Here is a 27835-nt window from a genome sequence, read left to right on the forward strand (position 1 = left end):
TGCTGTCTGGTCACATGCTATTTTCTTGTCTGGATGTGAGAGGACACAGGGGCCAACCATCAATGTGAATGCGAGCAGCATCGGATGCACTCGGCTGAAATACTGTGATGGCAAAGAGGAGTTCAACGACGTCTTCACCTAGACGAAAATGGTGTCGTGATCCGGATTTTGACTGGGGATGCTGAGGGCAGAACAAAAAGTACCAAACACTATACAGAGAAAGTTATCTGGGATGCCAAAGACATTGCTCCGATTGCCTGAATAGAATATCCAAAATCACCGTTGATCTGAGCCTTTTGAAACGGTGCTCACTTCAAGTCTGAAAGGAGATGTGGGTTGCCAATTTTAAGTGCTGCATATGAATAGAAAAAGCCAGGTTGTACACAGCTCTTGGACATCACAATTCCTTTCGCACACAGGCAAAGTGGCGAGGATCTACGTAGTCGGCAGGGTTCGAACCTGCGCGGGGAGACCCCAATGGATTTCAAGTCCATCGCCTTAACCTCTCGGCCACGACTACTCCTACTTTTGTGTCACATGCTGTTTTCTTTTCTGGATGTGAGCAACAGAGGACACTGGGGCCAACCATCGATGCGAACGCGAGCAGCAGAGGATGCACTCGGCTAAAATACTGTGATGGCAAAAAGGAATTCAACGACGTCTTCACTTAGCGAAAAAGAGTGTCGTGATCCGGATTTGGACTGGGGATGCTGCGGGCACAACAAAAAGTAGTAAACACTATACAGAGAAAGCAAACCACTCACTCAGGCCTGCGCACAACCGCTTAGAAGTGACTGAACGTACAGAGTCAACAGCAAGCTTCAGCTCATTTCTCTGAAGTCCCCCACCACTGTTTTCTGAGAAAGCAACCAAGCATTACAGAAGGCAAAACAACACCAAATGTTTGGAAGCAACACATCGCCACATATATTCTTGAAGAGGAAGCCCACGTCCCTCAAACGCTGGTAAGAGAGCACAGCAAATGATTAGGGGAGGTCTGCAACAAACCGACAGAGCTTCGCCCGAACAGGGACTTGAACCCTGGACCCTCAGATTAAAAGTCTGATGCTCTACCGACTGAGCTATCCGGGCTCTTACCAAAGCACAGGCACCTCAGGGATTTAACAGCACTTTCTCCATAAAGTGTTCCTGCTTTGCCAGCTTAAAATTTGTGGCATTAAATGATGAAGACCACAATGTATATAGGCACAAGAGAGGTTGTCTGCTGCTGGCAAGCTAGGAACACTGACATTGAAAGAGTGTTCTTTTTTTCATGGCCGGTTGCTAACTCTAAAGTGGTTTGGACAAACAAGTAATTGGTACATAATGAGCTTCACGATGCCAAGAGAGAACAAATCCGACATTTCAAAAATCAGATTGCCTGAAGAGAATGGCCAAAGTCATGTTTGATCTGAGACTTTTGAAACTGTCCTCACTTCAATCTTGAAAAGAGATGTGGGTTTCCCATTTTAAGGACTGCATGTGAAACATCCAGATTGTACACAGCTCCTGGACTTCACAACTCATCTCGCAAACTGACAAAGTAACAAGGATCCGCGTAGTCGGCAGGGTTCGAACTTGCGCGGGGAAACCCCAATGGATTTCGAGTCCATCGCCTTAACCTCTCGGCCACGACTACTCCTGCCTTTCTGTCACATGCTGTTTTCTTGTCTGGATGTGAGAGGACACTGGGGCCAACCATCAACGCGAATGCGGGCAGCAGAGGATGCACTCGTCTAAAGTACTGTGATGGCAAAAGGGAGTTCAACGATGTCTTCACCTAGACGAACAGGGTGTCGTGATCCGGATTTGGACTGGGGATGCTGCAGGCACAACACAAAGTACCAAACAAGGTGCAAGCACCTCTGGGATTTAACAGCACTTTCTCCATGAAGTGTTCCTGCTTTGTCAGCTTAAAAATTGTGGCAGTAAATGAGTAAGGCCACAATGTGTAAAGGGACAAGAGAAGTAGGCTGCTCCTGGAAAGCTAGGAACACTGACATTGAAAGAGTGATCTTTTTTTTCATGGCCAGTTGCTAACTCTAAAGTGGTTTGGACAAATAAGTAATTGGTACATAATGACTAGGATTCTGTTTCACTATGTAAGAGAGAACAATTCCGACATTTTTAGAACACTAATATGCAAGATTCTCCACAAAATAGAATGCGCCAACTCTTGAGCTGCACGCTGTGAAGGCTTTGAAGTTATCGGGGATGCCAAAGCCATTGCTCCGATTGCCTGAATAGAATATCCAAAATCTGCGTTGATCTGAGCCTTTTGAAACAGTGCTCACTTCAAGTCTGAAAGGGGATGTGGGTTGCCCGTTTTATGTGCTGCATATGAATAGAAAAATACAGGTTGTATACAGCTCCTGGATATCACAGTTCCTTGCGCAAACAGACAAACATCCACGTAGTCGGCAGGGTTCGAACCTGCGCGGGGAGACCCCAATGGATTTCAAGTCCATCGCCTTAACCTCTCGGCCACGACTACTCCTGCTGTCTGGTCACATGCTATTTTCTTGTCTGGATGTGAGAGGACACAGGGGCCAACCATCAATGTGAATGCGAGCAGCATCGGATGCACTCGGCTGAAATACTGTGATGGCAAAGAGGAGTTCAACGACGTCTTCACCTAGACGAAAATGGTGTCGTGATCCGGATTTTGACTGGGGATGCTGAGGGCAGAACAAAAAGTACCAAACACTATACAGAGAAAGTTATCTGGGATGCCAAAGACATTGCTCCGATTGCCTGAATAGAATATCCAAAATCACCGTTGATCTGAGCCTTTTGAAACGGTGCTCACTTCAAGTCTGAAAGGAGATGTGGGTTGCCAATTTTAAGTGCTGCATATGAATAGAAAAAGCCAGGTTGTACACAGCTCTTGGACATCACAATTCCTTTCGCACACAGGCAAAGTGGCGAGGATCTACGTAGTCGGCAGGGTTCGAACCTGCGCGGGGAGACCCCAATGGATTTCAAGTCCATCGCCTTAACCTCTCGGCCACGACTACTCCTACTTTTGTGTCACATGCTGTTTTCTTTTCTGGATGTGAGCAACAGAGGACACTGGGGCCAACCATCGATGCGAACGCGAGCAGCAGAGGATGCACTCGGCTAAAATACTGTGATGGCAAAAAGGAATTCAACGACGTCTTCACTTAGCGAAAAAGAGTGTCGTGATCCGGATTTGGACTGGGGATGCTGCGGGCACAACAAAAAGTAGTAAACACTATACAGAGAAAGCAAACCACTCACTCAGGCCTGCGCACAACCGCTTAGAAGTGACTGAACGTACAGAGTCAACAGCAAGCTTCAGCTCATTTCTCTGAAGTCCCCCACCACTGTTTTCTGAGAAAGCAACCAAGCATTACAGAAGGCAAAACAACACCAAATGTTTGGAAGCAACACATCGCCACATATATTCTTGAAGAGGAAGCCCACGTCCCTCAAACGCTGGTAAGAGAGCACAGCAAATGATTAGGGGAGGTCTGCAACAAACCGACAGAGCTTCGCCCAAACAGGGACTTGAACCCTGGACCCTCAGATTAAAAGTCTGATGCTCTACCGACTGAGCTATCCGGGCTCTTACCAAAGCACAGGCACCTCAGGGATTTAACAGCACTTTCTCCATAAAGTGTTCCTGCTTTGCCAGCTTAAAATTTGTGGCATTAAATGATGAAGACCACAATGTATATAGGCACAAGAGAGGTTGTCTGCTGCTGGCAAGCTAGGAACACTGACATTGAAAGAGTGTTCTTTTTTTCATGGCCGGTTGCTAACTCTAAAGTGGTTTGGACAAACAAGTAATTGGTACATAATGAGCTTCACGATGCCAAGAGAGAACAAATCCGACATTTCAAAAATCAGATTGCCTGAAGAGAATGGCCAAAGTCATGTTTGATCTGAGACTTTTGAAACTGTCCTCACTTCAATCTTGAAAAGAGATGTGGGTTTCCCATTTTAAGGACTGCATGTGAAACATCCAGATTGTACACAGCTCCTGGACTTCACAACTCATCTCGCAAACTGACAAAGTAACAAGGATCCGCGTAGTCGGCAGGGTTCGAACCTGCGCGGGGAAACCCCAATGGATTTCGAGTCCATCGCCTTAACCTCTCGGCCACGACTACTCCTGCCTTTCCGTCACATGCTGTTTTCTTGTCTGGATGTGAGAGGACACTGGGGCCAACCATCAACGCGAATGCGGGCAGCAGAGGATGCACTCGTCTAAAGTACTGTGATGGCAAAAGGGAGTTCAACGATGTCTTCACCTAGACGAACAGGGTGTCGTGATCCGGATTTGGACTGGGGATGCTGCAGGCACAACACAAAGTACCAAACAAGGTGCAAGCACCTCTGGGATTTAACAGCACTTTCTCCATGAAGTGTTCCTGCTTTGTCAGCTTAAAAATTGTGGCAGTAAATGAGTAAGGCCACAATGTGTAAAGGGACAAGAGAAGTAGGCTGCTCCTGGAAAGCTAGGAACACTGACATTGAAAGAGTGATCTTTTTTTTCATGGCCAGTTGCTAACTCTAAAGTGGTTTGGACAAATAAGTAATTGGTACATAATGACTAGGATTCTGTTTCACTATGTAAGAGAGAACAATTCCGACATTTTTAGAACACTAATATGCAAGATTCTCCACAAAATAGAATGCGCCAACTCTTGAGCTGCACGCTGTGAAGGCTTTGAAGTTATCGGGGATGCCAAAGCCATTGCTCCGATTGCCTGAATAGAATATCCAAAATCTGCGTTGATCTGAGCCTTTTGAAACAGTGCTCACTTCAAGTCTGAAAGGGGATGTGGGTTGCCCGTTTTATGTGCTGCATATGAATAGAAAAATACAGGTTGTATACAGCTCCTGGATATCACAGTTCCTTGCGCAAACAGACAAACATCCACGTAGTCGGCAGGGTTCGAACCTGCGCGGGGAGACCCCAATGGATTTCAAGTCCATCGCCTTAACCTCTCGGCCACGACTACTCCTGCTGTCTGGTCACATGCTATTTTCTTGTCTGGATGTGAGAGGACACAGGGGCCAACCATCAATGTGAATGCGAGCAGCATCGGATGCACTCGGCTGAAATACTGTGATGGCAAAGAGGAGTTCAACGACGTCTTCACCTAGACGAAAATGGTGTCGTGATCCGGATTTTGACTGGGGATGCTGAGGGCAGAACAAAAAGTACCAAACACTATACAGAGAAAGTTATCTGGGATGCCAAAGACATTGCTCCGATTGCCTGAATAGAATATCCAAAATCACCGTTGATCTGAGCCTTTTGAAACGGTGCTCACTTCAAGTCTGAAAGGAGATGTGGGTTGCCAATTTTAAGTGCTGCATATGAATAGAAAAAGCCAGGTTGTACACAGCTCTTGGACATCACAATTCCTTTCGCACACAGGCAAAGTGGCGAGGATCTACGTAGTCGGCAGGGTTCGAACCTGCGCGGGGAGACCCCAATGGATTTCAAGTCCATCGCCTTAACCTCTCGGCCACGACTACTCCTACTTTTGTGTCACATGCTGTTTTCTTTTCTGGATGTGAGCAACAGAGGACACTGGGGCCAACCATCGATGCGAACGCGAGCAGCAGAGGATGCACTCGGCTAAAATACTGTGATGGCAAAAAGGAATTCAACGACGTCTTCACTTAGCGAAAAAGAGTGTCGTGATCCGGATTTGGACTGGGGATGCTGCGGGCACAACAAAAAGTAGTAAACACTATACAGAGAAAGCAAACCACTCACTCAGGCCTGCGCACAACCGCTTAGAAGTGACTGAACGTACAGAGTCAACAGCAAGCTTCAGCTCATTTCTCTGAAGTCCCCCACCACTGTTTTCTGAGAAAGCAACCAAGCATTACAGAAGGCAAAACAACACCAAATGTTTGGAAGCAACACATCGCCACATATATTCTTGAAGAGGAAGCCCACGTCCCTCAAACGCTGGTAAGAGAGCACAGCAAATGATTAGGGGAGGTCTGCAACAAACCGACAGAGCTTCGCCCGAACAGGGACTTGAACCCTGGACCCTCAGATTAAAAGTCTGATGCTCTACCGACTGAGCTATCCGGGCTCTTACCAAAGCACAGGCACCTCAGGGATTTAACAGCACTTTCTCCATAAAGTGTTCCTGCTTTGCCAGCTTAAAATTTGTGGCATTAAATGATGAAGACCACAATGTATATAGGCACAAGAGAGGTTGTCTGCTGCTGGCAAGCTAGGAACACTGACATTGAAAGAGTGTTCTTTTTTTCATGGCCGGTTGCTAACTCTAAAGTGGTTTGGACAAACAAGTAATTGGTACATAATGAGCTTCACGATGCCAAGAGAGAACAAATCCGACATTTCAAAAATCAGATTGCCTGAAGAGAATGGCCAAAGTCATGTTTGATCTGAGACTTTTGAAACTGTCCTCACTTCAATCTTGAAAAGAGATGTGGGTTTCCCATTTTAAGGACTGCATGTGAAACATCCAGATTGTACACAGCTCCTGGACTTCACAACTCATCTCGCAAACTGACAAAGTAACAAGGATCCGCGTAGTCGGCAGGGTTCGAACCTGCGCGGGGAAACCCCAATGGATTTCGAGTCCATCGCCTTAACCTCTCGGCCACGACTACTCCTGCCTTTCCGTCACATGCTGTTTTCTTGTCTGGATGTGAGAGGACACTGGGGCCAACCATCAACGCGAATGCGGGCAGCAGAGGATGCACTCGTCTAAAGTACTGTGATGGCAAAAGGGAGTTCAACGATGTCTTCACCTAGACGAACAGGGTGTCGTGATCCGGATTTGGACTGGGGATGCTGCAGGCACAACACAAAGTACCAAACAAGGTGCAAGCACCTCTGGGATTTAACAGCACTTTCTCCATGAAGTGTTCCTGCTTTGTCAGCTTAAAAATTGTGGCAGTAAATGAGTAAGGCCACAATGTGTAAAGGGACAAGAGAAGTAGGCTGCTCCTGGAAAGCTAGGAACACTGACATTGAAAGAGTGATCTTTTTTTTCATGGCCAGTTGCTAACTCTAAAGTGGTTTGGACAAATAAGTAATTGGTACATAATGACTAGGATTCTGTTTCACTATGTAAGAGAGAACAATTCCGACATTTTTAGAACACTAATATGCAAGATTCTCCACAAAATAGAATGCGCCAACTCTTGAGCTGCACGCTGTGAAGGCTTTGAAGTTATCGGGGATGCCAAAGCCATTGCTCCGATTGCCTGAATAGAATATCCAAAATCTGCGTTGATCTGAGCCTTTTGAAACAGTGCTCACTTCAAGTCTGAAAGGGGATGTGGGTTGCCCGTTTTATGTGCTGCATATGAATAGAAAAATACAGGTTGTATACAGCTCCTGGATATCACAGTTCCTTGCGCAAACAGACAAACATCCACGTAGTCGGCAGGGTTCGAACCTGCGCGGGGAGACCCCAATGGATTTCAAGTCCATCGCCTTAACCTCTCGGCCACGACTACTCCTGCTGTCTGGTCACATGCTATTTTCTTGTCTGGATGTGAGAGGACACAGGGGCCAACCATCAATGTGAATGCGAGCAGCATCGGATGCACTCGGCTGAAATACTGTGATGGCAAAGAGGAGTTCAACGACGTCTTCACCTAGACGAAAATGGTGTCGTGATCCGGATTTTGACTGGGGATGCTGAGGGCAGAACAAAAAGTACCAAACACTATACAGAGAAAGTTATCTGGGATGCCAAAGACATTGCTCCGATTGCCTGAATAGAATATCCAAAATCACCGTTGATCTGAGCCTTTTGAAACGGTGCTCACTTCAAGTCTGAAAGGAGATGTGGGTTGCCAATTTTAAGTGCTGCATATGAATAGAAAAAGCCAGGTTGTACACAGCTCTTGGACATCACAATTCCTTTCGCACACAGGCAAAGTGGCGAGGATCTACGTAGTCGGCAGGGTTCGAACCTGCGCGGGGAGACCCCAATGGATTTCAAGTCCATCGCCTTAACCTCTCGGCCACGACTACTCCTACTTTTGTGTCACATGCTGTTTTCTTTTCTGGATGTGAGCAACAGAGGACACTGGGGCCAACCATCGATGCGAACGCGAGCAGCAGAGGATGCACTCGGCTAAAATACTGTGATGGCAAAAAGGAATTCAACGACGTCTTCACTTAGCGAAAAAGAGTGTCGTGATCCGGATTTGGACTGGGGATGCTGCGGGCACAACAAAAAGTAGTAAACACTATACAGAGAAAGCAAACCACTCACTCAGGCCTGCGCACAACCGCTTAGAAGTGACTGAACGTACAGAGTCAACAGCAAGCTCCAGCTCATTTCTCTGAAGTCCCCCACCACTGTTTTCTGAGAAAGCAACCAAGCATTACAGAAGGCAAAACAACACCAAATGTTTGGAAGCAACACATCGCCACATATATTCTTGAAGAGGAAGCCCACGTCCCTCAAACGCTGGTAAGAGAGCACAGCAAATGATTAGGGGAGGTCTGCAACAAACCGACAGAGCTTCGCCCGAACAGGGACTTGAACCCTGGACCCTCAGATTAAAAGTCTGATGCTCTACCGACTGAGCTATCCGGGCTCTTACCAAAGCACAGGCACCTCAGGGATTTAACAGCACTTTCTCCATAAAGTGTTCCTGCTTTGCCAGCTTAAAATTTGTGGCATTAAATGATGAAGACCACAATGTATATAGGCACAAGAGAGGTTGTCTGCTGCTGGCAAGCTAGGAACACTGACATTGAAAGAGTGTTCTTTTTTTCATGGCCGGTTGCTAACTCTAAAGTGGTTTGGACAAACAAGTAATTGGTACATAATGAGCTTCACGATGCCAAGAGAGAACAAATCCGACATTTCAAAAATCAGATTGCCTGAAGAGAATGGCCAAAGTCATGTTTGATCTGAGACTTTTGAAACTGTCCTCACTTCAATCTTGAAAAGAGATGTGGGTTTCCCATTTTAAGGACTGCATGTGAAACATCCAGATTGTACACAGCTCCTGGACTTCACAACTCATCTCGCAAACTGACAAAGTAACAAGGATCCGCGTAGTCGGCAGGGTTCGAACCTGCGCGGGGAAACCCCAATGGATTTCGAGTCCATCGCCTTAACCTCTCGGCCACGACTACTCCCGCCTTTCCGTCACATGCTGTTTTCTTGTCTGGATGTGAGAGGACACTGGGGCCAACCATCAACGCGAATGCGGGCAGCAGAGGATGCACTCGTCTAAAGTACTGTGATGGCAAAAGGGAGTTCAACGATGTCTTCACCTAGACGAACAGGGTGTCGTGATCCGGATTTGGACTGGGGATGCTGCAGGCACAACACAAAGTACCAAACAAGGTGCAAGCACCTCTGGGATTTAACAGCACTTTCTCCATGAAGTGTTCCTGCTTTGTCAGCTTAAAAATTGTGGCAGTAAATGAGTAAGGCCACAATGTGTAAAGGGACAAGAGAAGTAGGCTGCTCCTGGAAAGCTAGGAACACTGACATTGAAAGAGTGATCTTTTTTTTCATGGCCAGTTGCTAACTCTAAAGTGGTTTGGACAAATAAGTAATTGGTACATAATGACTAGGATTCTGTTTCACTATGTAAGAGAGAACAATTCCGACATTTTTAGAACACTAATATGCAAGATTCTCCACAAAATAGAATGCGCCAACTCTTGAGCTGCACGCTGTGAAGGCTTTGAAGTTATCGGGGATGCCAAAGCCATTGCTCCGATTGCCTGAATAGAATATCCAAAATCTGCGTTGATCTGAGCCTTTTGAAACAGTGCTCACTTCAAGTCTGAAAGGGGATGTGGGTTGCCCGTTTTATGTGCTGCATATGAATAGAAAAATACAGGTTGTATACAGCTCCTGGATATCACAGTTCCTTGCGCAAACAGACAAACATCCACGTAGTCGGCAGGGTTCGAACCTGCGCGGGGAGACCCCAATGGATTTCAAGTCCATCGCCTTAACCTCTCGGCCACGACTACTCCTGCTGTCTGGTCACATGCTATTTTCTTGTCTGGATGTGAGAGGACACAGGGGCCAACCATCAATGTGAATGCGAGCAGCATCGGATGCACTCGGCTGAAATACTGTGATGGCAAAGAGGAGTTCAACGACGTCTTCACCTAGACGAAAATGGTGTCGTGATCCGGATTTTGACTGGGGATGCTGAGGGCAGAACAAAAAGTACCAAACACTATACAGAGAAAGTTATCTGGGATGCCAAAGACATTGCTCCGATTGCCTGAATAGAATATCCAAAATCACCGTTGATCTGAGCCTTTTGAAACGGTGCTCACTTCAAGTCTGAAAGGAGATGTGGGTTGCCAATTTTAAGTGCTGCATATGAATAGAAAAAGCCAGGTTGTACACAGCTCTTGGACATCACAATTCCTTTCGCACACAGGCAAAGTGGCGAGGATCTACGTAGTCGGCAGGGTTCGAACCTGCGCGGGGAGACCCCAATGGATTTCAAGTCCATCGCCTTAACCTCTCGGCCACGACTACTCCTACTTTTGTGTCACATGCTGTTTTCTTTTCTGGATGTGAGCAACAGAGGACACTGGGGCCAACCATCGATGCGAACGCGAGCAGCAGAGGATGCACTCGGCTAAAATACTGTGATGGCAAAAAGGAATTCAACGACGTCTTCACTTAGCGAAAAAGAGTGTCGTGATCCGGATTTGGACTGGGGATGCTGCGGGCACAACAAAAAGTAGTAAACACTATACAGAGAAAGCAAACCACTCACTCAGGCCTGCGCACAACCGCTTAGAAGTGACTGAACGTACAGAGTCAACAGCAAGCTCCAGCTCATTTCTCTGAAGTCCCCCACCACTGTTTTCTGAGAAAGCAACCAAGCATTACAGAAGGCAAAACAACACCAAATGTTTGGAAGCAACACATCGCCACATATATTCTTGAAGAGGAAGCCCACGTCCCTCAAACGCTGGTAAGAGAGCACAGCAAATGATTAGGGGAGGTCTGCAACAAACCGACAGAGCTTCGCCCGAACAGGGACTTGAACCCTGGACCCTCAGATTAAAAGCCTGATGCTCTACCGACTGAGCTATCCGGGCTCTTACCAAAGCACAGGCACCTCAGGGATTTAACAGCACTTTCTCCATAAAGTGTTCCTGCTTTGCCAGCTTAAAATTTGTGGCATTAAATGATGAAGGCCACAATGTATATAGGCACAAGAGAGGTTGTCTGCTGCTGGCAAGCTAGGAACACTGACATTGAAAGAGTGTTCTTTTTTTCATGGCCGGTTGCTAACTCTAAAGTGGTTTGGACAAACAAGTAATTGGTACATAATGAGCTTCACGATGCCAAGAGAGAACAAATCCGACATTTCAAAAATCAGATTGCCTGAAGAGAATGGCCAAAGTCATGTTTGATCTGAGACTTTTGAAACTGTCCTCACTTCAATCTTGAAAAGAGATGTGGGTTTCCCATTTTAAGGACTGCATGTGAAACATCCAGATTGTACACAGCTCCTGGACTTCACAACTCATCTCGCAAACTGACAAAGTAACAAGGATCCGCGTAGTCGGCAGGGTTCGAACCTGCGCGGGGAAACCCCAATGGATTTCGAGTCCATCGCCTTAACCTCTCGGCCACGACTACTCCTGCCTTTCCGTCACATGCTGTTTTCTTGTCTGGATGTGAGAGGACACTGGGGCCAACCATCAACGCGAATGCGGGCAGCAGAGGATGCACTCGTCTAAAGTACTGTGATGGCAAAAGGGAGTTCAACGATGTCTTCACCTAGACGAACAGGGTGTCGTGATCCGGATTTGGACTGGGGATGCTGCAGGCACAACACAAAGTACCAAACAAGGTGCAAGCACCTCTGGGATTTAACAGCACTTTCTCCATGAAGTGTTCCTGCTTTGTCAGCTTAAAAATTGTGGCAGTAAATGAGTAAGGCCACAATGTGTAAAGGGACAAGAGAAGTAGGCTGCTCCTGGAAAGCTAGGAACACTGACATTGAAAGAGTGATCTTTTTTTTCATGGCCAGTTGCTAACTCTAAAGTGGTTTGGACAAATAAGTAATTGGTACATAATGACTAGGATTCTGTTTCACTATGTAAGAGAGAACAATTCCGACATTTTTAGAACACTAATATGCAAGATTCTCCACAAAATAGAATGCGCCAACTCTTGAGCTGCACGCTGTGAAGGCTTTGAAGTTATCGGGGATGCCAAAGCCATTGCTCCGATTGCCTGAATAGAATATCCAAAATCTGCGTTGATCTGAGCCTTTTGAAACAGTGCTCACTTCAAGTCTGAAAGGGGATGTGGGTTGCCCGTTTTATGTGCTGCATATGAATAGAAAAATACAGGTTGTATACAGCTCCTGGATATCACAGTTCCTTGCGCAAACAGACAAACATCCACGTAGTCGGCAGGGTTCGAACCTGCGCGGGGAGACCCCAATGGATTTCAAGTCCATCGCCTTAACCTCTCGGCCACGACTACTCCTGCTGTCTGGTCACATGCTATTTTCTTGTCTGGATGTGAGAGGACACAGGGGCCAACCATCAATGTGAATGCGAGCAGCATCGGATGCACTCGGCTGAAATACTGTGATGGCAAAGAGGAGTTCAACGACGTCTTCACCTAGACGAAAATGGTGTCGTGATCCGGATTTTGACTGGGGATGCTGAGGGCAGAACAAAAAGTACCAAACACTATACAGAGAAAGTTATCTGGGATGCCAAAGACATTGCTCCGATTGCCTGAATAGAATATCCAAAATCACCGTTGATCTGAGCCTTTTGAAACGGTGCTCACTTCAAGTCTGAAAGGAGATGTGGGTTGCCAATTTTAAGTGCTGCATATGAATAGAAAAAGCCAGGTTGTACACAGCTCTTGGACATCACAATTCCTTTCGCACACAGGCAAAGTGGCGAGGATCTACGTAGTCGGCAGGGTTCGAACCTGCGCGGGGAGACCCCAATGCATTTCAAGTCCATCGCCTTAACCTCTCGGCCACGACTACTCCTACTTTTGTGTCACATGCTGTTTTCTTTTCTGGATGTGAGCAACAGAGGACACTGGGGCCAACCATCGATGCGAACGCGAGCAGCAGAGGATGCACTCGGCTAAAATACTGTGATGGCAAAAAGGAATTCAACGACGTCTTCACTTAGCGAAAAAGAGTGCCGTGATCCGGATTTGGACTGGGGATGCTGCGGGCACAACAAAAAGTAGTAAACACTATACAGAGAAAGCAAACCACTCACTCAGGCCTGCGCACAACCGCTTAGAAGTGACTGAACGTACAGAGTCAACAGCAAGCTTCAGCTCATTTCTCTGAAGTCCCCCACCACTGTTTTCTGAGAAAGCAACCAAGCATTACAGAAGGCAAAACAACACCAAATGTTTGGAAGCAACACATCGCCACATATATTCTTGAAGAGGAAGCCCACGTCCCTCAAACGCTGGTAAGAGAGCACAGCAAATGATTAGGGGAGGTCTGCAACAAACCGACAGAGCTTCGCCCGAACAGGGACTTGAACCCTGGACCCTCAGATTAAAAGCCTGATGCTCTACCGACTGAGCTATCCGGGCTCTCACCAAAGCACAGGCACCTCAGGGATTTAACAGCACTTTCTCCATAAAGTGTTCCTGCTTTGCCAGCTTAAAATTTGTGGCATTAAATGATGAAGACCACAATGTATATAGGCACAAGAGAGGTTGTCTGCTGCTGGCAAGCTAGGAACACTGACATTGAAAGAGTGTTCTTTTTTTCATGGCCGGTTGCTAACTCTAAAGTGGTTTGGACAAACAAGTAATTGGTACATAATGAGTTTCACGATGCCAAGAGAGAACAAATCCGACATTTCAAAAATCAGATTGCCTGAAGAGAATGGCCAAAGTCATGTTTGATCTGAGACTTTTGAAACTGTCCTCACTTCAATCTTGAAAAGAGATGTGGGTTTCCCATTTTAAGGACTGCATGTGAAACATCCAGATTGTACACAGCTCCTGGACTTCACAACTCATCTCGCAAACTGACAAAGTAACAAGGATCCGCGTAGTCGGCAGGGTTCGAACCTGCGCGGGGAAACCCCAATGGATTTCGAGTCCATCGCCTTAACCTCTCGGCCACGACTACTCCTGCCTTTCCGTCACATGCTGTTTTCTTGTCTGGATGTGAGAGGACACTGGGGCCAACCATCAACGCGAATGCGGGCAGCAGAGGATGCACTCGTCTAAAGTACTGTGATGGCAAAAGGGAGTTCAACGATGTCTTCACCTAGACGAACAGGGTGTCGTGATCCGGATTTGGACTGGGGATGCTGCAGGCACAACACAAAGTACCAAACAAGGTGCAAGCACCTCTGGGATTTAACAGCACTTTCTCCATGAAGTGTTCCTGCTTTGTCAGCTTAAAAATTGTGGCAGTAAATGAGTAAGGCCACAATGTGTAAAGGGACAAGAGAAGTAGGCTGCTCCTGGAAAGCTAGGAACACTGACATTGAAAGAGTGATCTTTTTTTTCATGGCCAGTTGCTAACTCTAAAGTGGTTTGGACAAATAAGTAATTGGTACATAATGACTAGGATTCTGTTTCACTATGTAAGAGAGAACAATTCCGACATTTTTAGAACACTAATATGCAAGATTCTCCACAAAATAGAATGCGCCAACTCTTGAGCTGCACGCTGTGAAGGCTTTGAAGTTATCGGGGATGCCAAAGCCATTGCTCCGATTGCCTGAATAGAATATCCAAAATCTGCGTTGATCTGAGCCTTTTGAAACAGTGCTCACTTCAAGTCTGAAAGGGGATGTGGGTTGCCCGTTTTATGTGCTGCATATGAATAGAAAAATACAGGTTGTATACAGCTCCTGGATATCACAGTTCCTTGCGCAAACAGACAAACATCCACGTAGTCGGCAGGGTTCGAACCTGCGCGGGGAGACCCCAATGGATTTCAAGTCCATCGCCTTAACCTCTCGGCCACGACTACTCCTGCTGTCTGGTCACATGCTATTTTCTTGTCTGGATGTGAGAGGACACAGGGGCCAACCATCAATGTGAATGCGAGCAGCATCGGATGCACTCGGCTGAAATACTGTGATGGCAAAGAGGAGTTCAACGACGTCTTCACCTAGACGAAAATGGTGTCGTGATCCGGATTTTGACTGGGGATGCTGAGGGCAGAACAAAAAGTACCAAACACTATACAGAGAAAGTTATCTGGGATGCCAAAGACATTGCTCCGATTGCCTGAATAGAATATCCAAAATCACCGTTGATCTGAGCCTTTTGAAACGGTGCTCACTTCAAGTCTGAAAGGAGATGTGGGTTGCCAATTTTAAGTGCTGCATATGAATAGAAAAAGCCAGGTTGTACACAGCTCTTGGACATCACAATTCCTTTCGCACACAGGCAAAGTGGCGAGGATCTACGTAGTCGGCAGGGTTCGAACCTGCGTGGGGAGACCCCAATGGATTTCAAGTCCATCGCCTTAACCTCTCGGCCACGACTACTCCTACTTTTGTGTCACATGCTGTTTTCTTTTCTGGATGTGAGCAACAGAGGACACTGGGGCCAACCATCGATGCGAACGCGAGCAGCAGAGGATGCACTCGGCTAAAATACTGTGATGGCAAAAAGGAATTCAACGACGTCTTCACTTAGCGAAAAAGAGTGTCGTGATCCGGATTTGGACTGGGGATGCTGCGGGCACAACAAAAAGTAGTAAACACTATACAGAGAAAGCAAACCACTCACTCAGGCCTGCGCACAACCGCTCAGAAGTGACTGAACGTACAGAGTCAACAGCAAGCTTCAGCTCATTTCTCTGAAGTCCCCCACCACTGTTTTCTGAGAAAGCAACCAAGCATTACAGAAGGCAAAACAACACCAAATGTTTGGAAGCAACACATCGCCACATATATTCTTGAAGAGGAAGCCCACGTCCCTCAAACGCTGGTAAGAGAGCACAGCAAATGATTAGGGGAGGTCTGCAACAAACCGACAGAGCTTCGCCCGAACAGGGACTTGAACCCTGGACCCTCAGATTAAAAGTCTGATGCTCTACCGACTGAGCTATCCGGGCTCTTACCAAAGCACAGGCACCTCAGGGATTTAACAGCACTTTCTCCATAAAGTGTTCCTGCTTTGCCAGCTTAAAATTTGTGGCATTAAATGATGAAGACCACAATGTATATAGGCACAAGAGAGGTTGTCTGCTGCTGGCAAGCTAGGAACACTGACATTGAAAGAGTGTTCTTTTTTTCATGGCCGGTTGCTAACTCTAAAGTGGTTTGGACAAACAAGTAATTGGTACATAATGAGCTTCACGATGCCAAGAGAGAACAAATCCGACATTTCAAAAATCAGATTGCCTGAAGAGAATGGCCAAAGTCATGTTTGATCTGAGACTTTTGAAACTGTCCTCACTTCAATCTTGAAAAGAGATGTGGGTTTCCCATTTTAAGGACTGCATGTGAAACATCCAGATTGTACACAGCTCCTGGACTTCACAACTCATCTCGCAAACTGACAAAGTAACAAGGATCCGCGTAGTCGGCAGGGTTCGAACCTGCGCGGGGAAACCCCAATGGATTTCGAGTCCATCGCCTTAACCTCTCGGCCACGACTACTCCTGCCTTTCCGTCACATGCTGTTTTCTTGTCTGGATGTGAGAGGACACTGGGGCCAACCATCAACGCGAATGCGGGCAGCAGAGGATGCACTCGTCTAAAGTACTGTGATGGCAAAAGGGAGTTCAACGATGTCTTCACCTAGACGAACAGGGTGTCGTGATCCGGATTTGGACTGGGGATGCTGCAGGCACAACACAAAGTACCAAACAAGGTGCAAGCACCTCTGGGATTTAACAGCACTTTCTCCATGAAGTGTTCCTGCTTTGTCAGCTTAAAAATTGTGGCAGTAAATGAGTAAGGCCACAATGTGTAAAGGGACAAGAGAAGTAGGCTGCTCCTGGAAAGCTAGGAACACTGACATTGAAAGAGTGATCTTTTTTTTCATGGCCAGTTGCTAACTCTAAAGTGGTTTGGACAAATAAGTAATTGGTACATAATGACTAGGATTCTGTTTCACTATGTAAGAGAGAACAATTCCGACATTTTTAGAACACTAATATGCAAGATTCTCCACAAAATAGAATGCGCCAACTCTTGAGCTGCACGCTGTGAAGGCTTTGAAGTTATCGGGGATGCCAAAGCCATTGCTCCGATTGCCTGAATAGAATATCCAAAATCTGCGTTGATCTGAGCCTTTTGAAACAGTGCTCACTTCAAGTCTGAAAGGGGATGTGGGTTGCCCGTTTTATGTGCTGCATATGAATAGAAAAATACAGGTTGTATACAGCTCCTGGATATCACAGTTCCTTGCGCAAACAGACAAACATCCACGTAGTCGGCAGGGTTCGAACCTGCGCGGGGAGACCCCAATGGATTTCAAGTCCATCGCCTTAACCTCTCGGCCACGACTACTCCTGCTGTCTGGTCACATGCTATTTTCTTGTCTGGATGTGAGAGGACACAGGGGCCAACCATCAATGTGAATGCGAGCAGCATCGGATGCACTCGGCTGAAATACTGTGATGGCAAAGAGGAGTTCAACGACGTCTTCACCTAGACGAAAATGGTGTCGTGATCCGGATTTTGACTGGGGATGCTGAGGGCAGAACAAAAAGTACCAAACACTATACAGAGAAAGTTATCTGGGATGCCAAAGACATTGCTCCGATTGCCTGAATAGAATATCCAAAATCACCGTTGATCTGAGCCTTTTGAAACGGTGCTCACTTCAAGTCTGAAAGGAGATGTGGGTTGCCAATTTTAAGTGCTGCATATGAATAGAAAAAGCCAGGTTGTACACAGCTCTTGGACATCACAATTCCTTTCGCACACAGGCAAAGTGGCGAGGATCTACGTAGTCGGCAGGGTTCGAACCTGCGCGGGGAGACCCCAATGGATTTCAAGTCCATCGCCTTAACCTCTCGGCCACGACTACTCCTACTTTTGTGTCACATGCTGTTTTCTTTTCTGGATGTGAGCAACAGAGGACACTGGGGCCAACCATCGATGCGAACGCGAGCAGCAGAGGATGCACTCGGCTAAAATACTGTGATGGCAAAAAGGAATTCAACGACGTCTTCACTTAGCGAAAAAGAGTGTCGTGATCCGGATTTGGACTGGGGATGCTGCGGGCACAACAAAAAGTAGTAAACACTATACAGAGAAAGCAAACCACTCACTCAGGCCTGCGCACAACCGCTCAGAAGTGACTGAAAGTACAGAGTCAACAGCAAGCTCCAGCTCATTTCTCTGAAGTCCCCCACCACTGTTTTCTGAGAAAGCAACCAAGCATTACAGAAGGCAAAACAACACCAAATGTTTGGAAGCAACACATCGCCACATATATTCTTGAAGAGGAAGCCCACGTCCCTCAAACGCTGGTAAGAGAGCACAGCAAATGATTAGGGGAGGTCTGCAACAAACCGACAGAGCTTCGCCCGAACAGGGACTTGAACCCTGGACCCTCAGATTAAAAGTCTGATGCTCTACCGACTGAGCTATCCGGGCTCTTACCAAAGCACAGGCACCTCAGGGATTTAACAGCACTTTCTCCATAAAGTGTTCCTGCTTTGCCAGCTTAAAATTTGTGGCATTAAATGATGAAGACCACAATGTATATAGGCACAAGAGAGGTTGTCTGCTGCTGGCAAGCTAGGAACACTGTTATTAAAAAGAGAGTTCTTTTTTTCATGGCCGGTTGCTAACTCTAAAGTGGTTTGGACAAACAAGTAATTGGTACATAATGAGTTTCACGATGCCAAGAGAGAACAAATCCGACATTTCAAAAATCAGATTGCCTGAAGAGAATGGCCAAAGTCATGTTTGATCTGAGACTTTTGAAACTGTCCTCACTTCAATCTTGAAAAGAGATGTGGGTTTCCCATTTTAAGGACTGCATGTGAAACATCCAGATTGTACACAGCTCCTGGACTTCACAACTCATCTCGCAAACTGACAAAGTAACAAGGATCCGCGTAGTCGGCAGGGTTCGAACCTGCGTGGGGAAACCCCAATGGATTTCGAGTCCATCGCCTTAACCTCTCGGCCACGCCTACTCCTGCCTTTCCGTCACATGCTGTTTTCTTGTCTGGATGTGAGAGGACACTGGGGCCAACCATCAACGCGAATGCGGGCAGCAGAGGATGCACTCGTCTAAAGTACTGTGATGGCAAAAGGGAGTTCAACGATGTCTTCACCTAGACGAACAGGGTGTCGTGATCCGGATTTGGACTGGGGATGCTGCAGGCACAACACAAAGTACCAAACAAGGTGCAAGCACCTCTGGGATTTAACAGCACTTTCTCCATGAAGTGTTCCTGCTTTGTCAGCTTAAAAATTGTGGCAGTAAATGAGTAAGGCCACAATGTGTAAAGGGACAAGAGAAGTAGGCTGCTCCTGGAAAGCTAGGAACACTGACATTGAAAGAGTGATCTTTTTTTTCATGGCCAGTTGCTAACTCTAAAGTGGTTTGGACAAATAAGTAATTGGTACATAATGACTAGGATTCTGTTTCACTATGTAAGAGAGAACAATTCCGACATTTTTAGAACACTAATATGCAAGATTCTCCACAAAATAGAATGCGCCAACTCTTGAGCTGCACGCTGTGAAGGCTTTGAAGTTATCGGGGATGCCAAAGCCATTGCTCCGATTGCCTGAATAGAATATCCAAAATCTGCGTTGATCTGAGCCTTTTGAAACAGTGCTCACTTCAAGTCTGAAAGGGGATGTGGGTTGCCCGTTTTATGTGCTGCATATGAATAGAAAAATACAGGTTGTATACAGCTCCTGGATATCACAGTTCCTTGCGCAAACAGACAAACATCCACGTAGTCGGCAGGGTTCGAACCTGTGCGGGGAGACCCCAATGGATTTCAAGTCCATCGCCTTAACCTCTCGGCCACGACTACTCCTGCTGTCTGGTCACATGCTATTTTCTTGTCTGGATGTGAGAGGACACAGGGGCCAACCATCAATGTGAATGCGAGCAGCATCGGATGCACTCGGCTGAAATACTGTGATGGCAAAGAGGAGTTCAACGACGTCTTCACCTAGACGAAAATGGTGTCGTGATCCGGATTTTGACTGGGGATGCTGAGGGCAGAACAAAAAGTACCAAACACTATACAGAGAAAGTTATCTGGGATGCCAAAGACATTGCTCCGATTGCCTGAATAGAATATCCAAAATCACCGTTGATCTGAGCCTTTTGAAACGGTGCTCACTTCAAGTCTGAAAGGAGATGTGGGTTGCCAATTTTAAGTGCTGCATATGAATAGAAAAAGCCAGGTTGTACACAGCTCTTGGACATCACAATTCCTTTCGCACACAGGCAAAGTGGCGAGGATCTACGTAGTCGGCAGGGTTCGAACCTGCGCGGGGAGACCCCAATGGATTTCAAGTCCATCGCCTTAACCTCTCGGCCACGACTACTCCTACTTTTGTGTCACATGCTGTTTTCTTTTCTGGATGTGAGCAACAGAGGACACTGGGGCCAACCATCGATGCGAACGCGAGCAGCAGAGGATGCACTCGGCTAAAATACTGTGATGGCAAAAAGGAATTCAACGACGTCTTCACTTAGCGAAAAAGAGTGTCGTGATCCGGATTTGGACTGGGGATGCTGCGGGCACAACAAAAAGTAGTAAACACTATACAGAGAAAGCAAACCACTCACTCAGGCCTGCGCACAACCGCTCAGAAGTGACTGAACGTACAGAGTCAACAGCAAGCTTCAGCTCATTTCTCTGAAGTCCCCCACCACTGTTTTCTGAGAAAGCAACCAAGCATTACAGAAGGCAAAACAACACCAAATGTTTGGAAGCAACACATCGCCACATATATTCTTGAAGAGGAAGCCCACGTCCCTCAAACGCTGGTAAGAGAGCACAGCAAATGATTAGGGGAGGTCTGCAACAAACCGACAGAGCTTCGCCCGAACAGGGACTTGAACCCTGGACCCTCAGATTAAAAGTCTGATGCTCTACCGACTGAGCTATCCGGGCTCTTACCAAAGCACAGGCACCTCAGGGATTTAACAGCACTTTCTCCATAAAGTGTTCCTGCTTTGCCAGCTTAAAATTTGTGGCATTAAATGATGAAGGCCACAATGTATATAGGCACAAGAGAGGTTGTCTGCTGCTGGCAAGCTAGGAACACTGACATTGAAAGAGTGTTCTTTTTTTCATGGCCGGTTGCTAACTCTAAAGTGGTTTGGACAAACAAGTAATTGGTACATAATGAGTTTCACGATGCCAAGAGAGAACAAATCCGACATTTCAAAAATCAGATTGCCTGAAGAGAATGGCCAAAGTCATGTTTGATCTGAGACTTTTGAAACTGTCCTCACTTCAATCTTGAAAAGAGATGTGGGTTTCCCATTTTAAGGACTGCATGTGAAACATCCAGATTGTACACAGCTCCTGGACTTCACAACTCATCTCGCAAACTGACAAAGTAACAAGGATCCGCGTAGTCGGCAGGGTTCGAACCTGCGCGGGGAAACCCCAATGGATTTCGAGTCCATCGCCTTAACCTCTCGGCCACGACTACTCCCGCCTTTCCGTCACATGCTGTTTTCTTGTCTGGATGTGAGAGGACACTGGGGCCAACCATCAACGCGAATGCGGGCAGCAGAGGATGCACTCGTCTAAAGTACTGTGATGGCAAAAGGGAGTTCAACGATGTCTTCACCTAGACGAACAGGGTGTCGTGATCCGGATTTGGACTGGGGATGCTGCAGGCACAACACAAAGTACCAAACAAGGTGCAAGCACCTCTGGGATTTAACAGCACTTTCTCCATGAAGTGTTCCTGCTTTGTCAGCTTAAAATTTGTGGCAGTAAATGAGTAAGGCCACAATGTGTAAAGGGACAAGAGAAGTAGGCTGCTCCTGGAAAGCTAGGAACACTGACATTGAAAGAGTGATCTTTTTTTTCATGGCCAGTTGCTAACTCTAAAGTGGTTTGGACAAATAAGTAATTGGTACATAATGACTAGGATTCTGTTTCACTATGTAAGAGAGAACAATTCCGACATTTTTAGAACACTAATATGCAAGATTCTCCACAAAATAGAATGCGCCAACTCTTGAGCTGCACGCTGTGAAGGCTTTGAAGTTATCGGGGATGCCAAAGCCATTGCTCCGATTGCCTGAATAGAATATCCAAAATCTGCGTTGATCTGAGCCTTTTGAAACAGTGCTCACTTCAAGTCTGAAAGGGGATGTGGGTTGCCCGTTTTATGTGCTGCATATGAATAGAAAAATACAGGTTGTATACAGCTCCTGGATATCACAGTTCCTTGCGCAAACAGACAAACATCCACGTAGTCGGCAGGGTTCGAACCTGCGCGGGGAGACCCCAATGGATTTCAAGTCCATCGCCTTAACCTCTCGGCCACGACTACTCCTGCTGTCTGGTCACATGCTATTTTCTTGTCTGGATGTGAGAGGACACAGGGGCCAACCATCAATGTGAATGCGAGCAGCATCGGATGCACTCGGCTGAAATACTGTGATGGCAAAGAGGAGTTCAACGACGTCTTCACCTAGACGAAAATGGTGTCGTGATCCGGATTTTGACTGGGGATGCTGAGGGCAGAACAAAAAGTACCAAACACTATACAGAGAAAGTTATCTGGGATGCCAAAGACATTGCTCCGATTGCCTGAATAGAATATCCAAAATCACCGTTGATCTGAGCCTTTTGAAACGGTGCTCACTTCAAGTCTGAAAGGAGATGTGGGTTGCCAATTTTAAGTGCTGCATATGAATAGAAAAAGCCAGGTTGTACACAGCTCTTGGACATCACAATTCCTTTCGCACACAGGCAAAGTGGCGAGGATCTACGTAGTCGGCAGGGTTCGAACCTGCGCGGGGAGACCCCAATGGATTTCAAGTCCATCGCCTTAACCTCTCGGCCACGACTACTCCTACTTTTGTGTCACATGCTGTTTTCTTTTCTGGATGTGAGCAACAGAGGACACTGGGGCCAACCATCGATGCGAACGCGAGCAGCAGAGGATGCACTCGGCTAAAATACTGTGATGGCAAAAAGGAATTCAACGACGTCTTCACTTAGCGAAAAAGAGTGTCGTGATCCGGATTTGGACTGGGGATGCTGCGGGCACAACAAAAAGTAGTAAACACTATACAGAGAAAGCAAACCACTCACTCAGGCCTGCGCACAACCGCTTAGAAGTGACTGAACGTACAGAGTCAACAGCAAGCTTCAGCTCATTTCTCTGAAGTCCCCCACCACTGTTTTCTGAGAAAGCAACCAAGCATTACAGAAGGCAAAACAACACCAAATGTTTGGAAGCAACACATCGCCACATATATTCTTGAAGAGGAAGCCCACGTCCCTCAAACGCTGGTAAGAGAGCACAGCAAATGATTAGGGGAGGTCTGCAACAAACCGACAGAGCTTCGCCCGAACAGGGACTTGAACCCTGGACCCTCAGATTAAAAGTCTGATGCTCTACCGACTGAGCTATCCGGGCTCTTACCAAAGCACAGGCACCTCAGGGATTTAACAGCACTTTCTCCATAAAGTGTTCCTGCTTTGCCAGCTTAAAATTTGTGGCATTAAATGATGAAGGCCACAATGTATATAGGCACAAGAGAGGTTGTCTGCTGCTGGCAAGCTAGGAACACTGACATTGAAAGAGTGTTCTTTTTTTCATGGCCGGTTGCTAACTCTAAAGTGGTTTGGACAAACAAGTAATTGGTACATAATGAGTTTCACGATGCCAAGAGAGAACAAATCCGACATTTCAAAAATCAGATTGCCTGAAGAGAATGGCCAAAGTCATGTTTGATCTGAGACTTTTGAAACTGTCCTCACTTCAATCTTGAAAAGAGATGTGGGTTTCCCATTTTAAGGACTGCATGTGAAACATCCAGATTGTACACAGCTCCTGGACTTCACAACTCATCTCGCAAACTGACAAAGTAACAAGGATCCGCGTAGTCGGCAGGGTTCGAACCTGCGCGGGGAAACCCCAATGGATTTCGAGTCCATCGCCTTAACCTCTCGGCCACGACTACTCCCGCCTTTCCGTCACATGCTGTTTTCTTGTCTGGATGTGAGAGGACACTGGGGCCAACCATCAACGCGAATGCGGGCAGCAGAGGATGCACTCGTCTAAAGTACTGTGATGGCAAAAGGGAGTTCAACGATGTCTTCACCTAGACGAACAGGGTGTCGTGATCCGGATTTGGACTGGGGATGCTGCAGGCACAACACAAAGTACCAAACAAGGTGCAAGCACCTCTGGGATTTAACAGCACTTTCTCCATGAAGTGTTCCTGCTTTGTCAGCTTAAAATTTGTGGCAGTAAATGAGTAAGGCCACAATGTGTAAAGGGACAAGAGAAGTAGGCTGCTCCTGGAAAGCTAGGAACACTGACATTGAAAGAGTGATCTTTTTTTTCATGGCCAGTTGCTAACTCTAAAGTGGTTTGGACAAATAAGTAATTGGTACATAATGACTAGGATTCTGTTTCACTATGTAAGAGAGAACAATTCCGACATTTTTAGAACACTAATATGCAAGATTCTCCACAAAATAGAATGCGCCAACTCTTGAGCTGCACGCTGTGAAGGCTTTGAAGTTATCGGGGATGCCAAAGCCATTGCTCCGATTGCCTGAATAGAATATCCAAAATCTGCGTTGATCTGAGCCTTTTGAAACAGTGCTCACTTCAAGTCTGAAAGGGGATGTGGGTTGCCCGTTTTATGTGCTGCATATGAATAGAAAAATACAGGTTGTATACAGCTCCTGGATATCACAGTTCCTTGCGCAAACAGACAGACATCCACGTAGTCGGCAGGGTTCGAACCTGCGCGGGGAGACCCCAATGGATTTCAAGTCCATCGCCTTAACCTCTCGGCCACGACTACTCCTGCTGTCTGGTCACATGCTATTTTCTTGTCTGGATGTGAGAGGACACAGGGGCCAACCATCAATGTGAATGCGAGCAGCATCGGATGCACTCGGCTGAAATACTGTGATGGCAAAGAGGAGTTCAACGACGTCTTCACCTAGACGAAAATGGTGTCGTGATCCGGATTTTGACTGGGGATGCTGAGGGCAGAACAAAAAGTACCAAACACTATACAGAGAAAGTTATCTGGGATGCCAAAGACATTGCTCCGATTGCCTGAATAGAATATCCAAAATCACCGTTGATCTGAGCCTTTTGAAACGGTGCTCACTTCAAGTCTGAAAGGAGATGTGGGTTGCCAATTTTAAGTGCTGCATATGAATAGAAAAAGCCAGGTTGTACACAGCTCTTGGACATCACAATTCCTTTCGCACACAGGCAAAGTGGCGAGGATCTACGTAGTCGGCAGGGTTCGAACCTGCGCGGGGAGACCCCAATGGATTTCAAGTCCATCGCCTTAACCTCTCGGCCACGACTACTCCTACTTTTGTGTCACATGCTGTTTTCTTTTCTGGATGTGAGCAACAGAGGACACTGGGGCCAACCATCGATGCGAACGCGAGCAGCAGAGGATGCACTCGGCTAAAATACTGTGATGGCAAAAAGGAATTCAACGACGTCTTCACTTAGCGAAAAAGAGTGTCGTGATCCGGATTTGGACTGGGGATGCTGCGGGCACAACAAAAAGTAGTAAACACTATACAGAGAAAGCAAACCACTCACTCAGGCCTGCGCACAACCGCTTAGAAGTGACTGAACGTACAGAGTCAACAGCAAGCTCCAGCTCATTTCTCTGAAGTCCCCCACCACTGTTTTCTGAGAAAGCAACCAAGCATTACAGAAGGCAAAACAACACCAAATGTTTGGAAGCAACACATCGCCACATATATTCTTGAAGAGGAAGCCCACGTCCCTCAAACGCTGGTAAGAGAGCACAGCAAATGATTAGGGGAGGTCTGCAACAAACCGACAGAGCTTCGCCCGAACAGGGACTTGAACCCTGGACCCTCAGATTAAAAGTCTGATGCTCTACCGACTGAGCTATCCGGGCTCTCACCAAAGCACAGGCACCTCAGGGATTTAACAGCACTTTCTCCATAAAGTGTTCCTGCTTTGCCAGCTTAAAATTTGTGGCATTAAATGATGAAGACCACAATGTATATAGGCACAAGAGAGGTTGTCTGCTGCTGGCAAGCTAGGAACACTGACATTGAAAGAGTGTTCTTTTTTTCATGGCCGGTTGCTAACTCTAAAGTGGTTTGGACAAACAAGTAATTGGTACATAATGAGTTTCACGATGCCAAGAGAGAACAAATCCGACATTTCAAAAATCAGATTGCCTGAAGAGAATGGCCAAAGTCATGTTTGATCTGAGACTTTTGAAACTGTCCTCACTTCAATCTTGAAAAGAGATGTGGGTTTCCCATTTTAAGGACTGCATGTGAAACATCCAGATTGTACACAGCTCCTGGACTTCACAACTCATCTCGCAAACTGACAAAGTAACAAGGATCCGCGTAGTCGGCAGGGTTCGAACCTGCGCGGGGAAACCCCAATGGATTTCGAGTCCATCGCCTTAACCTCTCGGCCACGACTACTCCCGCCTTTCCGTCACATGCTGTTTTCTTGTCTGGATGTGAGAGGACACTGGGGCCAACCATCAACGCGAATGCGGGCAGCAGAGGATGCACTCGTCTAAAGTACTGTGATGGCAAAAGGGAGTTCAACGATGTCTTCACCTAGACGAACAGGGTGTCGTGATCCGGATTTGGACTGGGGATGCTGCAGGCACAACACAAAGTACCAAACAAGGTGCAAGCACCTCTGGGATTTAACAGCACTTTCTCCATGAAGTGTTCCTGCTTTGTCAGCTTAAAATTTGTGGCAGTAAATGAGTAAGGCCACAATGTGTAAAGGGACAAGAGAAGTAGGCTGCTCCTGGAAAGCTAGGAACACTGACATTGAAAGAGTGATCTTTTTTTTCATGGCCAGTTGCTAACTCTAAAGTGGTTTGGACAAATAAGTAATTGGTACATAATGACTAGGATTCTGTTTCACTATGTAAGAGAGAACAATTCCGACATTTTTAGAACACTAATATGCAAGATTCTCCACAAAATAGAATGCGCCAACTCTTGAGCTGCACGCTGTGAAGGCTTTGAAGTTATCGGGGATGCCAAAGCCATTGCTCCGATTGCCTGAATAGAATATCCAAAATCTGCGTTGATCTGAGCCTTTTGAAACAGTGCTCACTTCAAGTCTGAAAGGGGATGTGGGTTGCCCGTTTTATGTGCTGCATATGAATAGAAAAATACAGGTTGTATACAGCTCCTGGATATCACAGTTCCTTGCGCAAACAGACAAACATCCACGTAGTCGGCAGGGTTCGAACCTGCGCGGGGAGACCCCAATGGATTTCAAGTCCATCGCCTTAACCTCTCGGCCACGACTACTCCTGCTGTCTGGTCACATGCTATTTTCTTGTCTGGATGTGAGAGGACACAGGGGCCAACCATCAATGTGAATGCGAGCAGCATCGGATGCACTCGGCTGAAATACTGTGATGGCAAAGAGGAGTTCAACGACGTCTTCACCTAGACGAAAATGGTGTCGTGATCCGGATTTTGACTGGGGATGCTGAGGGCAGAACAAAAAGTACCAAACACTATACAGAGAAAGTTATCTGGGATGCCAAAGACATTGCTCCGATTGCCTGAATAGAATATCCAAAATCACCGTTGATCTGAGCCTTTTGAAACGGTGCTCACTTCAAGTCTGAAAGGAGATGTGGGTTGCCAATTTTAAGTGCTGCATATGAATAGA

At 46.6% G+C, this 27835-nt stretch overlaps 44 non-coding genes across 44 annotated transcripts; all 44 read right to left on the reverse strand.

Annotated features, from left to right (window-relative positions):
- Positions 1-438: 438 nt before the first annotated feature.
- Positions 439-520, reverse strand: trnas-uga (transfer RNA serine (anticodon UGA)). Its single transcript has one exon. It is a non-coding gene; the product is annotated as a tRNA-Ser (tRNA).
- Positions 521-1019: 499 nt separating this feature from the next.
- Positions 1020-1092, reverse strand: trnak-uuu (transfer RNA lysine (anticodon UUU)). The gene has a single exon. It is a non-coding gene; the product is annotated as a tRNA-Lys (tRNA).
- A 465-nt stretch (positions 1093-1557) lies between these two features.
- On the reverse strand, positions 1558-1639 carry trnas-cga (transfer RNA serine (anticodon CGA)). The gene has a single exon. It is a non-coding gene; the product is annotated as a tRNA-Ser (tRNA).
- Positions 1640-2412: 773 nt separating this feature from the next.
- Positions 2413-2494, reverse strand: trnas-uga (transfer RNA serine (anticodon UGA)). Its single transcript has one exon. It is a non-coding gene; the product is annotated as a tRNA-Ser (tRNA).
- Positions 2495-2935: 441 nt separating this feature from the next.
- trnas-uga (transfer RNA serine (anticodon UGA)) lies at positions 2936-3017 on the reverse strand. The gene has a single exon. It is a non-coding gene; the product is annotated as a tRNA-Ser (tRNA).
- Positions 3018-3516: 499 nt separating this feature from the next.
- trnak-uuu (transfer RNA lysine (anticodon UUU)) lies at positions 3517-3589 on the reverse strand. Its single transcript has one exon. It is a non-coding gene; the product is annotated as a tRNA-Lys (tRNA).
- Positions 3590-4054: 465 nt separating this feature from the next.
- trnas-cga (transfer RNA serine (anticodon CGA)) lies at positions 4055-4136 on the reverse strand. Its single transcript has one exon. It is a non-coding gene; the product is annotated as a tRNA-Ser (tRNA).
- Positions 4137-4909: 773 nt separating this feature from the next.
- trnas-uga (transfer RNA serine (anticodon UGA)) lies at positions 4910-4991 on the reverse strand. The gene has a single exon. It is a non-coding gene; the product is annotated as a tRNA-Ser (tRNA).
- Positions 4992-5432: 441 nt separating this feature from the next.
- Positions 5433-5514, reverse strand: trnas-uga (transfer RNA serine (anticodon UGA)). Its single transcript has one exon. It is a non-coding gene; the product is annotated as a tRNA-Ser (tRNA).
- A 499-nt stretch (positions 5515-6013) lies between these two features.
- trnak-uuu (transfer RNA lysine (anticodon UUU)) lies at positions 6014-6086 on the reverse strand. Its single transcript has one exon. It is a non-coding gene; the product is annotated as a tRNA-Lys (tRNA).
- Positions 6087-6551: 465 nt separating this feature from the next.
- On the reverse strand, positions 6552-6633 carry trnas-cga (transfer RNA serine (anticodon CGA)). Its single transcript has one exon. It is a non-coding gene; the product is annotated as a tRNA-Ser (tRNA).
- A 773-nt stretch (positions 6634-7406) lies between these two features.
- On the reverse strand, positions 7407-7488 carry trnas-uga (transfer RNA serine (anticodon UGA)). The gene has a single exon. It is a non-coding gene; the product is annotated as a tRNA-Ser (tRNA).
- Positions 7489-7929: 441 nt separating this feature from the next.
- trnas-uga (transfer RNA serine (anticodon UGA)) lies at positions 7930-8011 on the reverse strand. The gene has a single exon. It is a non-coding gene; the product is annotated as a tRNA-Ser (tRNA).
- Positions 8012-8510: 499 nt separating this feature from the next.
- On the reverse strand, positions 8511-8583 carry trnak-uuu (transfer RNA lysine (anticodon UUU)). The gene has a single exon. It is a non-coding gene; the product is annotated as a tRNA-Lys (tRNA).
- Positions 8584-9048: 465 nt separating this feature from the next.
- On the reverse strand, positions 9049-9130 carry trnas-cga (transfer RNA serine (anticodon CGA)). The gene has a single exon. It is a non-coding gene; the product is annotated as a tRNA-Ser (tRNA).
- Positions 9131-9903: 773 nt separating this feature from the next.
- trnas-uga (transfer RNA serine (anticodon UGA)) lies at positions 9904-9985 on the reverse strand. Its single transcript has one exon. It is a non-coding gene; the product is annotated as a tRNA-Ser (tRNA).
- Positions 9986-10426: 441 nt separating this feature from the next.
- trnas-uga (transfer RNA serine (anticodon UGA)) lies at positions 10427-10508 on the reverse strand. Its single transcript has one exon. It is a non-coding gene; the product is annotated as a tRNA-Ser (tRNA).
- Positions 10509-11007: 499 nt separating this feature from the next.
- trnak-uuu (transfer RNA lysine (anticodon UUU)) lies at positions 11008-11080 on the reverse strand. The gene has a single exon. It is a non-coding gene; the product is annotated as a tRNA-Lys (tRNA).
- A 465-nt stretch (positions 11081-11545) lies between these two features.
- On the reverse strand, positions 11546-11627 carry trnas-cga (transfer RNA serine (anticodon CGA)). The gene has a single exon. It is a non-coding gene; the product is annotated as a tRNA-Ser (tRNA).
- A 773-nt stretch (positions 11628-12400) lies between these two features.
- Positions 12401-12482, reverse strand: trnas-uga (transfer RNA serine (anticodon UGA)). The gene has a single exon. It is a non-coding gene; the product is annotated as a tRNA-Ser (tRNA).
- Positions 12483-12923: 441 nt separating this feature from the next.
- On the reverse strand, positions 12924-13005 carry trnas-uga (transfer RNA serine (anticodon UGA)). Its single transcript has one exon. It is a non-coding gene; the product is annotated as a tRNA-Ser (tRNA).
- A 499-nt stretch (positions 13006-13504) lies between these two features.
- On the reverse strand, positions 13505-13577 carry trnak-uuu (transfer RNA lysine (anticodon UUU)). The gene has a single exon. It is a non-coding gene; the product is annotated as a tRNA-Lys (tRNA).
- A 465-nt stretch (positions 13578-14042) lies between these two features.
- trnas-cga (transfer RNA serine (anticodon CGA)) lies at positions 14043-14124 on the reverse strand. Its single transcript has one exon. It is a non-coding gene; the product is annotated as a tRNA-Ser (tRNA).
- Positions 14125-14897: 773 nt separating this feature from the next.
- On the reverse strand, positions 14898-14979 carry trnas-uga (transfer RNA serine (anticodon UGA)). Its single transcript has one exon. It is a non-coding gene; the product is annotated as a tRNA-Ser (tRNA).
- Positions 14980-15420: 441 nt separating this feature from the next.
- On the reverse strand, positions 15421-15502 carry trnas-uga (transfer RNA serine (anticodon UGA)). Its single transcript has one exon. It is a non-coding gene; the product is annotated as a tRNA-Ser (tRNA).
- Positions 15503-16001: 499 nt separating this feature from the next.
- On the reverse strand, positions 16002-16074 carry trnak-uuu (transfer RNA lysine (anticodon UUU)). The gene has a single exon. It is a non-coding gene; the product is annotated as a tRNA-Lys (tRNA).
- A 465-nt stretch (positions 16075-16539) lies between these two features.
- On the reverse strand, positions 16540-16621 carry trnas-cga (transfer RNA serine (anticodon CGA)). Its single transcript has one exon. It is a non-coding gene; the product is annotated as a tRNA-Ser (tRNA).
- A 773-nt stretch (positions 16622-17394) lies between these two features.
- Positions 17395-17476, reverse strand: trnas-uga (transfer RNA serine (anticodon UGA)). Its single transcript has one exon. It is a non-coding gene; the product is annotated as a tRNA-Ser (tRNA).
- A 441-nt stretch (positions 17477-17917) lies between these two features.
- On the reverse strand, positions 17918-17999 carry trnas-uga (transfer RNA serine (anticodon UGA)). Its single transcript has one exon. It is a non-coding gene; the product is annotated as a tRNA-Ser (tRNA).
- A 499-nt stretch (positions 18000-18498) lies between these two features.
- trnak-uuu (transfer RNA lysine (anticodon UUU)) lies at positions 18499-18571 on the reverse strand. Its single transcript has one exon. It is a non-coding gene; the product is annotated as a tRNA-Lys (tRNA).
- A 466-nt stretch (positions 18572-19037) lies between these two features.
- trnas-cga (transfer RNA serine (anticodon CGA)) lies at positions 19038-19119 on the reverse strand. The gene has a single exon. It is a non-coding gene; the product is annotated as a tRNA-Ser (tRNA).
- Positions 19120-19892: 773 nt separating this feature from the next.
- trnas-uga (transfer RNA serine (anticodon UGA)) lies at positions 19893-19974 on the reverse strand. The gene has a single exon. It is a non-coding gene; the product is annotated as a tRNA-Ser (tRNA).
- A 441-nt stretch (positions 19975-20415) lies between these two features.
- On the reverse strand, positions 20416-20497 carry trnas-uga (transfer RNA serine (anticodon UGA)). Its single transcript has one exon. It is a non-coding gene; the product is annotated as a tRNA-Ser (tRNA).
- Positions 20498-20996: 499 nt separating this feature from the next.
- On the reverse strand, positions 20997-21069 carry trnak-uuu (transfer RNA lysine (anticodon UUU)). Its single transcript has one exon. It is a non-coding gene; the product is annotated as a tRNA-Lys (tRNA).
- A 465-nt stretch (positions 21070-21534) lies between these two features.
- On the reverse strand, positions 21535-21616 carry trnas-cga (transfer RNA serine (anticodon CGA)). The gene has a single exon. It is a non-coding gene; the product is annotated as a tRNA-Ser (tRNA).
- Positions 21617-22389: 773 nt separating this feature from the next.
- Positions 22390-22471, reverse strand: trnas-uga (transfer RNA serine (anticodon UGA)). Its single transcript has one exon. It is a non-coding gene; the product is annotated as a tRNA-Ser (tRNA).
- Positions 22472-22912: 441 nt separating this feature from the next.
- On the reverse strand, positions 22913-22994 carry trnas-uga (transfer RNA serine (anticodon UGA)). Its single transcript has one exon. It is a non-coding gene; the product is annotated as a tRNA-Ser (tRNA).
- A 499-nt stretch (positions 22995-23493) lies between these two features.
- trnak-uuu (transfer RNA lysine (anticodon UUU)) lies at positions 23494-23566 on the reverse strand. Its single transcript has one exon. It is a non-coding gene; the product is annotated as a tRNA-Lys (tRNA).
- A 465-nt stretch (positions 23567-24031) lies between these two features.
- trnas-cga (transfer RNA serine (anticodon CGA)) lies at positions 24032-24113 on the reverse strand. Its single transcript has one exon. It is a non-coding gene; the product is annotated as a tRNA-Ser (tRNA).
- Positions 24114-24886: 773 nt separating this feature from the next.
- Positions 24887-24968, reverse strand: trnas-uga (transfer RNA serine (anticodon UGA)). Its single transcript has one exon. It is a non-coding gene; the product is annotated as a tRNA-Ser (tRNA).
- A 441-nt stretch (positions 24969-25409) lies between these two features.
- Positions 25410-25491, reverse strand: trnas-uga (transfer RNA serine (anticodon UGA)). Its single transcript has one exon. It is a non-coding gene; the product is annotated as a tRNA-Ser (tRNA).
- A 499-nt stretch (positions 25492-25990) lies between these two features.
- Positions 25991-26063, reverse strand: trnak-uuu (transfer RNA lysine (anticodon UUU)). Its single transcript has one exon. It is a non-coding gene; the product is annotated as a tRNA-Lys (tRNA).
- Positions 26064-26528: 465 nt separating this feature from the next.
- trnas-cga (transfer RNA serine (anticodon CGA)) lies at positions 26529-26610 on the reverse strand. The gene has a single exon. It is a non-coding gene; the product is annotated as a tRNA-Ser (tRNA).
- A 773-nt stretch (positions 26611-27383) lies between these two features.
- Positions 27384-27465, reverse strand: trnas-uga (transfer RNA serine (anticodon UGA)). The gene has a single exon. It is a non-coding gene; the product is annotated as a tRNA-Ser (tRNA).
- Between the last annotated feature and the right edge of the window lie 370 nt (positions 27466-27835).

This window comes from Pimephales promelas, chromosome 13, assembly GCF_988280905.1.
Source record: "Pimephales promelas chromosome 13, fPimPro1.hap1.1, whole genome shotgun sequence".
In the NCBI taxonomy this organism is placed as follows: Eukaryota; Metazoa; Chordata; class Actinopteri; order Cypriniformes; family Leuciscidae; genus Pimephales; species Pimephales promelas.